The sequence below is a fragment of the Peromyscus leucopus genome, chromosome 6, assembly GCF_004664715.2.
Source record: "Peromyscus leucopus breed LL Stock chromosome 6, UCI_PerLeu_2.1, whole genome shotgun sequence".
Taxonomy (NCBI): Eukaryota; Metazoa; Chordata; class Mammalia; order Rodentia; family Cricetidae; genus Peromyscus; species Peromyscus leucopus.
Window position 1 is genome coordinate 129,744,136 of NC_051068.1, and position 12,407 is coordinate 129,756,542.

The 12,407-nt window shown below is 40.6% G+C and overlaps 1 protein-coding gene across 11 annotated transcripts in view; it reads right to left on the bottom strand.

Annotated features, from left to right (window-relative positions):
- Lrrc7 (leucine rich repeat containing 7) overlaps positions 1-12,407 on the bottom strand; it is a 479,632-nt gene that overhangs the window by 343,530 nt on the left and 123,695 nt on the right. The window lies entirely within an intron of this gene.

Genomic DNA, 12,407 nt, shown 5'->3' on the forward strand with positions numbered 1-12,407 from the left:
TAGTGTGCACAAAGCTCAAAGTTTGATCCTCAGCACTACATAAACCAAGCATATGACTAATCCTTCTAGTTCCAACAGTTGTATGGTGGAGGCAGGAGGATTAGAAGTTCAAAGTCATCCTCAACTATATAGAAAGTTGAAGGCCATCCTTGGCTAATGAGACCATTTTTCAAAAGAAATTATTTGGTGCATTTCTCTATGCTATCCTCCTCCTCTTGGTGGGAAGATTGTACTTCCTGTCTTCATTGTGTCTTCTAGGAAAGAAATTCACTCCAGCTGATGAAGCATGAGGCAATTATGAGCCTGAAGAACCTGCTTCAATCAATTGGTGCTCCTTCTACCTATGGCAAGCCTCAGCTGTGGATTCCATTGAAAAATTGATTATGGAACAAAGATATGGTGGATCCGAGCTGGAGGCCAATGTGAGCCAGTGTGTCATCATCCTGGGAAATACACTTGTGATCTGACACTGAGCTATTAAAGCTGTTAACTATACAGTGATAAAGTTGTGCAAGAACTATAAAAGTGTCTTACAAATTCTGGAAAATCTTGCAAATTAAAAACTGAAATTATGAAGAAAACTATCTTTTAGGAATAAATTAGACTTTAGTATGAGAGTATTAGTAACACTCAAAAGAATTTGACCTATTAGTACATGAGGACACATGATTCCAATAAAGTGAGAAATGAATTATTCTATTATGATTTTAATAAAAATACATAGGAGAATTCTATTCTGAGGATTAGTAATGGTTCATAATGTTTCAGAAAACTTTGGCTTTCTATACCCACAGATATAAAACTGATTAGATATGACAGTTATTTCAGTCCTTGGGAGTTTTGTTTATTATATCAGGGCTTGAAATGTACAACAAATACATAAAAGCAAGTGTATTATAGTTATGAATGAAAGAAAATACTTTTAAAATGGAACAAAGCCTATAATTAAGTCTTGAAGTGATTATTTAATTGTGACAGATTTATAAACACAATAATTTTATGTTCAATTAAAACATATAAAAATATTCAAAAAACTAGATTTAACTTAAAATTTTTAAACTTTCAAAAATAAAAATTTCCATTAGATTTGAGGTTTTTCCTAGGTATAAAAGCCATTCTAGAACACTAGAAATTCAGAGCAAAGGTCATTGCGACACAGTGGCATGGTTCACATTTTATAGATAGGAAAATGAAGGCTCATGTTGCCAGAGCCAAGCTCGAGGGAATTTAATCAATTAATTCTATAATTTACTAGTGGACTTTCCAATGTTTTGTAAGATATATCTTTCTCTTTGAGTTTTGAAAATCAATGTACAGAAAAACAAAGATCGTGGCAGACACTAGCACCCTCGACAACCCACCAAGCATCTGAGATCTGAGAGACCAAGAGTCTGAGAGAGTCTAAGGAGTCAGAGAGACCCATGGAGGTTCCCAGGGAATGACACAATGGCAGAAAAAGTGTCTGGGGGGACTGTAACAGCTCTAGAACAACTGAAAAAAAAATGGTAAGTCTTACGGGAAGATGCTTTTTAAATGTGGACTTGCAAAATTGGAAGGGAAGATGGAAGAACAGAACCACAAGCATACCCTTTGCTGCTGCATCTCAGCCACCAGGCTACAAGCACAAAAGCCATTCCTGATGAGCCCTGGGGTTGCCAGCACCAAATACAGGGAGATGTGTGACTCCCTGGAGCTTCTGCAGAAACAGGTCACTGCTGAATAGGGCTCGGCCTAGGCCCCCCTAGCTGGATTCAGGCCTGTTGCTTGCTTGCCCTGCTGGGAGATGGAAAGTATAAGGCAGCAGCAATGCCCACAGCCTACAGGCATAGGAGTCATGGTGTCTGTACTGGGGAAAGGGTGGTGTGCAGGGACAGGGTGGTGTGCATTGACCTGGAACTCCCACAGAGACATGTCTGTTGCTGAGTAGGGCTGACCCTCAGCCCCACTGGCTGGCCACCAACATGGAGCTTCTGTGGCTACTTGCCCTCCTGGAAGACAAAGAGTTCATGGCAGCAGTGTGCAGGGTACAAGCACTAAGGTCAAGCCAGGTGAGTCTCATGGCAGCAGACATCAAGGGCAGAGAGGTGTGCAGCAGCCAGGAGCTAGCACAAAACCTGCCACCAAACACCCTGCCTAGCTGCAACATCACCCTGGCTCTAGACAACAGCAGCACATCTGAGATGAGTCTCAGTAACAGTCCAGTATTTATGGGTGCTTCAGAAACCAGATATCTTGAACCAGAGAAACGACTCATTGCAATGAATATTTGCATACAAAACGGTCTGTCATATATATATATATAGAAATGCTGCAGTTTCCAATGCTAATACAATGAATGAATATTTGATGCAGATGTGAGAAAGATGGACGGATGTAGCTAATGGTGAGTGAGTGACATAGAGAGGTGGAACTAGATATGTAACTGAGGTGATAAATATGAGAGAAACCTGCAGTGGATGGGGCAACATGTTGTTGAGTAGGGTCAACAAGGTGGTATGCTTATGCCTAAAGCATGCACTCTGACTCAGCACCCCTCACACCCAACACATGCTGCCACTGAAGGCCATGTATGTGTCTGTGGTCCTACTGCAACCAGGGTCTGGGTTGAAGTCTGTGTCATTTATTACCAACAAAAGCCATGTGGGTGTCTGTGGTCTGTGCTGCCACTGAGGGCTGTGAGATAGTGTCCATGGCCTATAACAGCAGCAGAGGGCTGTGCTGATATTTGTGATCTGTGCTGACACTGGAGACCATGCTGAGGTCCAGGTTCATGGCAAGTCCTGATGCTAGAGACCATATGGCTGTCTGCCAGAAACCATGTGTAAGGGCAAGGAACCTGCTTCTGGCACATTGTATTGATGACTGCAGACTCACAATTAAGAAAGAGGAACACAGAAGGCTTCTGTGACAACTCCTACCCTCTACCTTCCCTAGGCCCCCAAAGTAACAACCTCTCTACATTTGGGTGATGGATACTCATATGCCTGCTTACCCCTTCCTGACTGCAATGATTTCTTTGTAAATACAAAAAGACATTACAGCTACTTAATGCATATTATCCTATGCCAGAGGTGCTCTGTATTCCACATCTCCTCAGTCAGATCAGCAATATTTTCCCAAATGCCATAACTGTATATTCAACTAAAGATTACTCCCAGTGTTTATATTTTTCTCTCCAGTTTATTTCTCTGTCATACTCATTTTGCAGTAACCTTCAGTACACATGTGTCTCCCATAGGTCAGTGAGTAACCAATTCTGAGAATCTGTACTTCAGTCTGGATTTGAAGAAACCCAGCTGGGATAGAACTTGAAGCTCTCCTCCTCCCATTAAGGACTATATTCCATGTATTTGAAGGTCCTATATGTTGCAGATATATCAATTGGGGTTGGACACCCAACCATCCATTGTTCTCTGCATTTTGACCATCTGTGGATATCAGCAATAGTATCCATCTGCTACAAAAGTAAGCTTCCTTGGTGAGATGTGAGAGCTACACTTATCTCTAGGTATAAGGATACATTTTGGAATGAAGTTATAAAGTACACTGGTTTAAGAAAGTGGCAGTAGTAAGTTCTATTCTAGAGTCCATGACATTACCAACCACTGACTGGGTTTATAGTGCTAGGCTTGATTTCCCACCTGTTGATTCTGCATTAATTCCAATTAGACAACTTTTGGTTACCCCAAAGATATAGGTGCTACTATTGTAGTTTGGGGTATATTTTGCCATGCTGGTAACTGCTCTGGTCCATAGGCTTTACAACTGGATGGAACGAGAAAAAAATCATCCTGATTAGGTAACCCAGACCCAGAAAGACAGACATGTACTTACCCATAAATGGATATTATCTGTAAAGGATAACCATGCTATAATTCACAGACTCAGTGAGGCTAGGTAACAAGGAGGGCCCAAGGTGGAATGTATGAATTTCCCTGAGAAGGGGAAATAGAAGAGATCTATTGGATGGACTGGGGGCAGATGAGAATGAGAACATGAGGGATCAGGTTGGGGAGGTGAATGGAAGGGGAAAGTATTGAAAGAGATGACTGGAAATGGGGTGCATTTTGGGGTCAGGTAGAAACCTGGTGCAAGTGAAACTCCCTTGAATCTACAAGGATGATCTCAGGTAAGACTCCTAGCAATAGTGGATATGTAGCCTCAACTGGTCATCTCCTGTAATTAGATTGGTGACTATCCTAATTGTCATCAGACAGCCTGGAAACAGATTCAGAGACCCACAGCCAACACTAGGCTGAGCTTGGGAATCCTGCTGAAGAGAGGGCAGAAGGACTGTAAGAGCCAGAGGGGTGAAGAACTTCACAAAAACACCCACAGAAACAACTAATCTGGCTCATAGGAACTCAAAGACTCTGATCAACAGCCAGGGAGCCTGCATGGGACTAACCTAGGCACCGCACATGTATGTGACAGTTGTGTAGCTTGGTCTACTTGTGGGACTCCTAACAACGAGAGCAGGGGCTGTCCCTAAAGCTTTGGCTGGTTCTTGGGAACCTATTTCTTATCCTGGATTGCCTTGCCCAGCCTTAATACAAGAGGAGGCGCTTAGTCTTAGTGCAACTTGATATGCTATGCTTTGTTGATACCCATGGGAGGCCTCCCTTTTTATGAACAGAAACAGAGGAGGAGTGGGTGGAGGTGTGGAGGTTGGGCGAGGAAATGGGGGGAGTGGAGGGAGGGGAAACTGCAGTTAGGATGTAAAATAAGTAAATAAATTAAATTAAAAAAGTTTTTCTACAGGTAGAAAATTATGAAAAAGATAATAGTTTATAAAAAGCTTAAAAAGCTTTAAGCTAACCTTGTGGCCAACACATTCTATGCCAGAGGCTGCCTGGAAGTGGCATCCAGCCAAAGCAGTGTGGGTGCCAGCCAGAGTGTGGCTGAGTGAAGAGCTGTACATTTGCTCTGCAGGGTGGACATCAAAAGACAGCAGTAAGGATCCATGTGCTCATGACCTGGTCTGTGTCATTTCACAGGACCTGACAGACACATGGTGTGCCAAATGCTACAAGTGAAAACACCATGACCTCTGAGCAGAGAGAGGTAACACTATTCAATCTTTGGGTACCTAAGTGAATGGCTCAAAAAGTCACATATATTTTTTTTTAACTTAATAAGGAAGCATTTGTCTGTGTTCTGTACTACAGATGCCCAGAATTGCACAAAATAAAATACAATGCCTGGTTTTTGGACCTAGGATATAAAATGTAGTTGAACTTATAAGCATGACTTAAAATTATTAATGCAAAGATTTTATGAGTTTTATTTGTGTGGGTACAGCATTAATTCAACAATTAAAATATTATAATGGACTCTTTCCTTCAGCCTGTGTGATATTCCAGGTATATTTTGGAATCACTGAACACAAGCACCCTTTGTGTACTATTGTGGAATGAATTAATTTCAATGATCTTAAAATCATCTACTCTGATTTAACAGCAAGGTTTAATTTAATAAACTTAGATATTCCAAATCATTTCCTGTTTTTCAAGACTATTAATTCACAGGAACACTTACATATTCTAGACTTGAAAACAGTCTTATGCTGGTTAGAAGTTGGGTTTTAATGGATCCATCAGGAACCACTAAGAGATGTGAATTCATAAATATGTAAGTGGCTTAAATGCCATCAACTTAGTGATTTGCCTTTTTTCTTTCATGTGGAAATGGAAGTATGTATTTTTTAAAATGAAGAGTCTTCTGTTAGCTATTAATTTATTTATTCAATGGAAAGATACTTGCCAAGCATCTCCACTCACCCAGCCCTGTGGTCCATGATGTTGATAACCATGGAGCCATAGGGCATCATCCCTGTTTCCCCAGAGAGAAGAGTTAGCATCCTACCATTTTGTTAGGAGTTTTTCTGCTTGAGGATGTGGTTGTACACTTCAGGAAGCTGATGTATTTAACACACAGTGGTTTCCTAACCAAAAATCTCAGTTTCTTATACACAGAATTTAATCTGACAATTCAGAGAGGAAGTTCTTTGAAGCCTAATATTTATGCTTTATCCATCATTTTAGAGCACAAGGACAATCTTATCTATTTCAATTTAGAAAATATCCTGAGCTGAATGCAGATCACCTGATTTTACAACTACAGATGTAGCAGGAGAAGCCTGGAGGATAACAGAAATAAAGCCACAGAGGGTGAGAAAACTCTCTGGAAATGTCTGAACTCCTGAAATGGGAAGTCGGTGATTTCAGCACATGAACTCCCTCTACTGATTTCCTAGACTTTTCTAGATCTTTGTGTCTTCTGAGACTGTTTTCTTCCCTTCATCCCTTGACTGGAGTAAAGAGGTCAAAACTAAGATACGGCAACAATTTTTTCCAAGGGCCTTGCTTTGCTCTTCTAGGGAGCAGTGAAGCCGACCTCACACAGGCAGATGCTCCCCAGGCTTGATTTCCTGCTCACTGCAAAGGTGACAGGTTAATGTGGTTTCTACTTGGAAATCCATACAAGACTGGACCTATTGTTTCCTCATGGAGAAGAAGAGGAAGGCTATTATGTCCCCTTCTGCCAAGGCAGTTAATAGTTGCCAGAAAGAGATAGAGATTTTTCTTCAGTGGTGTAGCCTGTTGTTAGTAGCCCTGCTGTAAGTAACCCTAAATAAACTTATTGGTTCCCCAAACTAGACCCTAGCAAATCCTTTCTTTGGTTTATTGTTGGTGCCCTGTCTAGAAGTTATTTACTCTCCCTAGGAAGATCACAAAACAGGAAGCCATATCACTGTGATGAGAGTTAGCAAAGGGACACTTATGGAATAGTATCACAGTATTTACTGCATGCCAGTAATTCTCTACAGGCTTTACTGTGCATGAACCCATATAATCTTTACTATTGTTCCCAATGAGTAAACAACACCGGAAGAGTAAATTGCCTGAGTCACATGACTAGCCATGAGTGAAGCTGTCAAATAGACACCTTGGGCCAGCTTTGTGTTCCAGCTACTGCTGGGGACTGTGGCCCTACACTAGCATCAGAGTAGCACATAAAAGGAGGATTTGTGATATGCTCTCATGTGAGGACACATTTTACTCCAGAAAAGGATACTATCCCCTCTATCTTTAAGCTTTAGGAGTCAGGTTTCCATAGGACCCCTCAGAAAACTTGTACTCTTATCTCCTGAACACAAAACCAGAAGACTGGTGCTTAACTCACACTCAGAGAGAAGGAAGCCCCAGGTTACTAGAGGTACTAGTACTTGTCAATCTTTATGCATGCACACAGTTTTTTTAAGCAAGTAAGGCATGGGCATCCTTACTCATCAGAAATAGGCCACACCAGAGAGAGAACTCAGCTGGCTCCATGTTTGGTTCTGCAGATACAACTGTCTGGTGAAATAGATGAACCCCGAGAGAATAGCTTGGAGGTTATTCCTCTATTACCAGATGCTGCCCAAGATGTTGCAAGAACCTTTAGAAGAGAGATTGCCATCATGGAGGTCAGGTGAGAAGTTCTGCCAGGAAAGGGGTTTAAGGAAAGGCATAGCATGCATTCTTGTGGCTATCACTGAAACAAGTACCCAAGCCACATCCTCCAATGATAGTTTTTTTTTTTTTTCAGCAATAAATATAAATCTACAAAACATAATTTTGGTAACTGAATTAATACCTGGTGTTGCTTTGGATGTGTTCAGGGATTTCAGTTTTAGTAAAATGATTTTAGGGAAGACTGTAACTCATAGAAAGTTTCTTTCTGAGCACACTGAGCTATTTGGTCATCAGTATTCTGTCTCTGTTGGTAGAGCTGGGCTGTTCACTGACTTCTTTGGAAGATTTTATTCTGAAAATGATTTCTGTGTCCTTCTAAGGCAAAAAAGTTACACTCAGTGTGAATTCCCACCACCCATCAAAGATTAGTGAATTAACATACAAGTAAAAAGTGATGGCCATGGATTCCCATGTCCTCCCTCCTTCAGTCCTCCCTCCCCACTCTCCCCGCAGCCCACCCCCCCATTCCCATCTCCTCCAGGGCAAGGACTCCCCTGGGGATTCAGCTTAGCCTGGTAGATTCAGTCCAGGCAGGTCCAGTCCCTTCCTCCCTTCGCCCAGGCTGAGCAAAGTTTCCCTGCATAGGCCCCAGGTTCCAAACAGCCAGCTCATGCACTAAGGACAGATCCTGGTCCCATTGCCTGGGGGCCTCCCAAACCATGGCTAATATGTAAAATTAAATTAAATTATGAAATAAATTTTAAAAGAGTACTAGATATCAAGAAGCCTGCTATGGCCATACAGTTTGTAAGAAAAAAAAAAAGATGGCCCATTCTTATGGTAAAGCACATTTGCTTTGTCCTAAGTGGAATTAAAAATGCCGAATCCTGCCAGGTGGTGGCGGCGGCGGCTGCGGCGGTGGCGCACGCCTTTAATCCCAGCACTCGGGAGGCAGAGGCAGGCGGATCTCTGTGAATTCAAGGCCAGCCTGGTCTACCAAGTGAGTTCCAGCAAAGGCGCAAAGCTATACAAAGAAACCCTGTCTCGAAAAACCAAAAAAAAAAAAAAAAAAAAAAAAAAAAAAAGCCAAATCCTTTATTGAAATTATTATATACTCGAGGAGAAGAGGAGAGGAGCAAAAGCCTGTTTGGAGCACATTGGCCTTTGAAAAAGACCAATTAACAGACCTGGAGATGTACAGGGGAAAATGAGATGGTTTCAATGCACAGAAGTGAGTGAGACAGTTTCAGTTTTATGTTTGGAACAGAACAGTATAAAATAAAAGTGTTTACTTTGGATGAAGAGAGAGATTTTCTTAGGAGAACATTTGCATTTTATAGTCTAGATTAGAAAGCTATGAAATAGAGTAGTAACCTGAAGCTTGCAGAAAACAGATATTCAAATAAATGGATTAGATCTGGACCTGTGTAATCTAAAGCAGAGATGTAGACAGGAAGACACAGAACTTAGAGAAATCTATGGAAGCAGAGATAGAATTTCAGAGAAGAATCTGAAAGGAGTCTCCTAGAGGGACTGTCAAGGAAATTATTAAGGTGTGGCCACTGATAAAAATCCTGGGGTGATGAACAGCAACTAGGGAACTGTAGGCTGAAAAATAGTGGCAGTAAAAATGAGCCCAGAAAATCTGGACATGTTTAACAGTGGAGAGACAGCAAACCAACAACAACAAGAAAAATTCAGGGTTTTCTTAGGTATGTTTCAAAAATCATTATTTCTATGGATTCCCATGTTGCCTTGCCTAAGGGAGCACTTGAGATATTTATGACAGAAAGACAACATCAGTACCAGAGGTATTTTACAGAAAGAGGAAGGCAGGGCAGTGAGAGGTCATGTCTGGGCTTGGAATTCACTATTAGTGGGAAGTTTCCTTTGGATGACATTCTCCAACACACAAATGTGGCAAGATTATAGCAGGGAATAGTTTGGAAGACTTAGAATTTAAGTCAACAAGGGGAGTCATTTAAGTCAAATTCAGTTCAGAACCTTGGAAAGAGAGTGGTCCGATGGATGAAGCAAGCAAATGTCTCCTGTGGAGACTAATGTGCTAGTGTGACGGAACCAGAGTGCCAGATATTCAGCCGACCTATGTTCTGGTTGTTTATGTGAGATTATTTTGCATATAGTTAACTTATAAATCAGTAAGCTTTGTGCAAAACATATTGAATTTGTAATATGGGTGGATATGTCAATTTAAGGCTGTAGCAGGAAAATATTGAGTCTTCCTCTGCTAGCAGACATTGTTTTGAACTTGAATTGTAATACTGGGTTTCAAGCCTGCCAGCTTACTGTGCCTGGCAACATCCACAATGAGGTGAGCCAATCCCTGAAAATAAATTTCTATATATACACATCTTATCTGTTCACTTTCTCTTTAGAATCCTATGTTTCAGATAGATAATGAAGATACATACATACATACATACATACATGTATAAGTATATTCTAAATATCACACAAGAAATACTAAAAAGAAACACTAAAACTATTATCTATCTAAAAATCTTGAAATTTTCATGGCAGCCTCATCTTGAAGCATAACAAGGAGTGATGAAATGTTGCTTGTTTATTTTACTTCTGAAAAAAGATGCAACAGAACCCAATTCCATCACTGAAGGAAAGCAGGTTTCTTGAAGGAGTATCCCTATTCCCCACTGGGTTCCCTGGAACACACATTCTGAAACAGGGACAGCAGCCTTAGGTCAGGGTCTTGATGAGGTTGATTCTTCCCATGAAGATAAGAATGACAGAAGCTGAGTGGACCTGAGTTCTACAGCAAGGACACTGGTAGAGGACACTGGGGTTCAAGGGTCGGAAGCACTGGCCCTCCAGACTTTGGAGACAAACAAATATTCAGAATGCACATTTTCTCAGCAAGTAAAGGAGAATTTTAACATTTTGAAAACATGACATGGAACAGAAAAACATTGAAAACAAGCTCTGATGACCTGAGTTTCCAGCATTTCAAGTTTCTAAACTTTGCATAAAACACAAGCATATCTCAACCTCTCTAAAATAGAACCAGTGTTTTAGGAAACGCTTTCCCCACATGTTGCAAACAATCTCTGAGTGGAAAGTCCTTCTAGTTGAGTGTATACACACAACTCATAGATTCTCAACAGTCTGTAGACATCATCTTTTCTCCAGGCATCTCAGTCCACCTCATTGACATTGCTTTCACTTTTACATCTTGTGCCTTTACTCCATTTTCTTCACAGTATGAATTATCTATGAATGTGTCATGGCTTACTTTGTTTTATGTCTGTTTTCTCCACCTCCAACAAGAACAGCAGTATTTGTCTACTTGGGCTCTCTGTTTTTGTTCATTGTGTATCAATCATTATTCTATAGAAAAGTAGGACTAATAGAATATATAATATATTAGTATATATAATGAGATTCATTGAAATGCATTATAATATTATTACAACAATTATGGAGCCTGAGAAGTGTAAGAGCCTCTGCTTGCAAGCTGGAGGCCTGGAGTAGGCAGCAATCTGGCTGAAAGCCCTGAAGGACAGAGGCAAAGGTAGAGCGATGCTGTATCTTCTGTTGCCAGAACAGCAGACACCAGAGAAAAATCAATGGCCACATGCCCTCAATGTGACCACATGAATCTAGCTTTACTCCACATTTCTTTCCTCTTCAGACCATTAGAGGTTGGATTATGCCTACCCACTGTAGAGAAAGGTAGTCTAATTTACTTAGTCTGCTAATGTCAATGGTAACCTCCTCTGGAACTATAGACATATAAAATTAATCTTTAGCTAAACATTGAGTATCAAGTTGACATTTAAGATGGACCTTGGCACTATGTCTCATAAGCACCAGGGAACAGAGAGAGAAACACACAGACCCATGGTGTGTATTTGGTAAATGAATGTAATTTGATCATATCTTGGTGACATGTAGCTTGGTGACATAAAGGACATAATTTTAGAAGAAAATAAAACATGATATGATGACATGTCAAGACTTTGCTTCAGAGTGCTCTTGGAATAAATTTATCATACATTTCCTTTCTGATCCTAGAATGAATCAATAGAAAGAAGAGTCTGATGTCTACAGGGCAATAGAATGCGCCTTTAGCTTTGAAAGGGTGAATAGATTGGGAGATAAAAAATTATAGAAAACCTTAGAAATAGAGTCTTCTCTGTGCTTATCCAGCCTCCTAACATTGTGTTGCTATTTGTATCTTTTTTTTTTTTTTTTTTTTTTTTTTTTTTTGATTTTTCGAGACAGGGTTTCTCTGTGTAGCTTTGCGCCTTCCCTGGAACTCACTTGGTAGCCCAGGCTGGCCTTGAACTCACAGAGATCCGCCTGGCTCTGCCTCCCGAGTGCTGGGATTAAAGGCGTGCGCCACCACCGCCCGGCTTGCTATTTGTATCTTAAGAGTTCCTAAAAGCTCATGAATTAGAGGTTTGATTACCAGAAACTGTAGGGAAAATGTGGGCCAAATGATTGGTTAGAGATGACTTGGCTGTCAATAAGGACTATGAGAATCATTCTGTTGCCTTTTTTTTTTATTTCCTAGTCATAAAGTGAACAGTTTTGTTCTGCCACCTGATTCTGTTAAAGTGTACTGCTTCACTTTGGCCTTAGAGCCATGGGGCCAGTTATTAATAGACTGAAACTTTTAATAATGGAAATCTTAAATAACCATTATCTGTGGTATTCACCATAGTAATGATAAGCTGATTATCAGACTGTTACATACTTATATGAAAAATTAAAGTTTTAAAAATTATATGTATGTCTCTCTCTTTCTCTCTTTGTGTGTGTGTGTGTGTGTGTGTGTGTGTGTGTGTGTGTGTGTATGAATGTATGCTGTGTGTGTGCCTGTGGAGCTAAGAGAAGTGTGTCAGATGCCCCACAGCTGCAGTTACAGGTGAATGTGAACTACACAATATTGGTGCTGGGAATTAAACATGA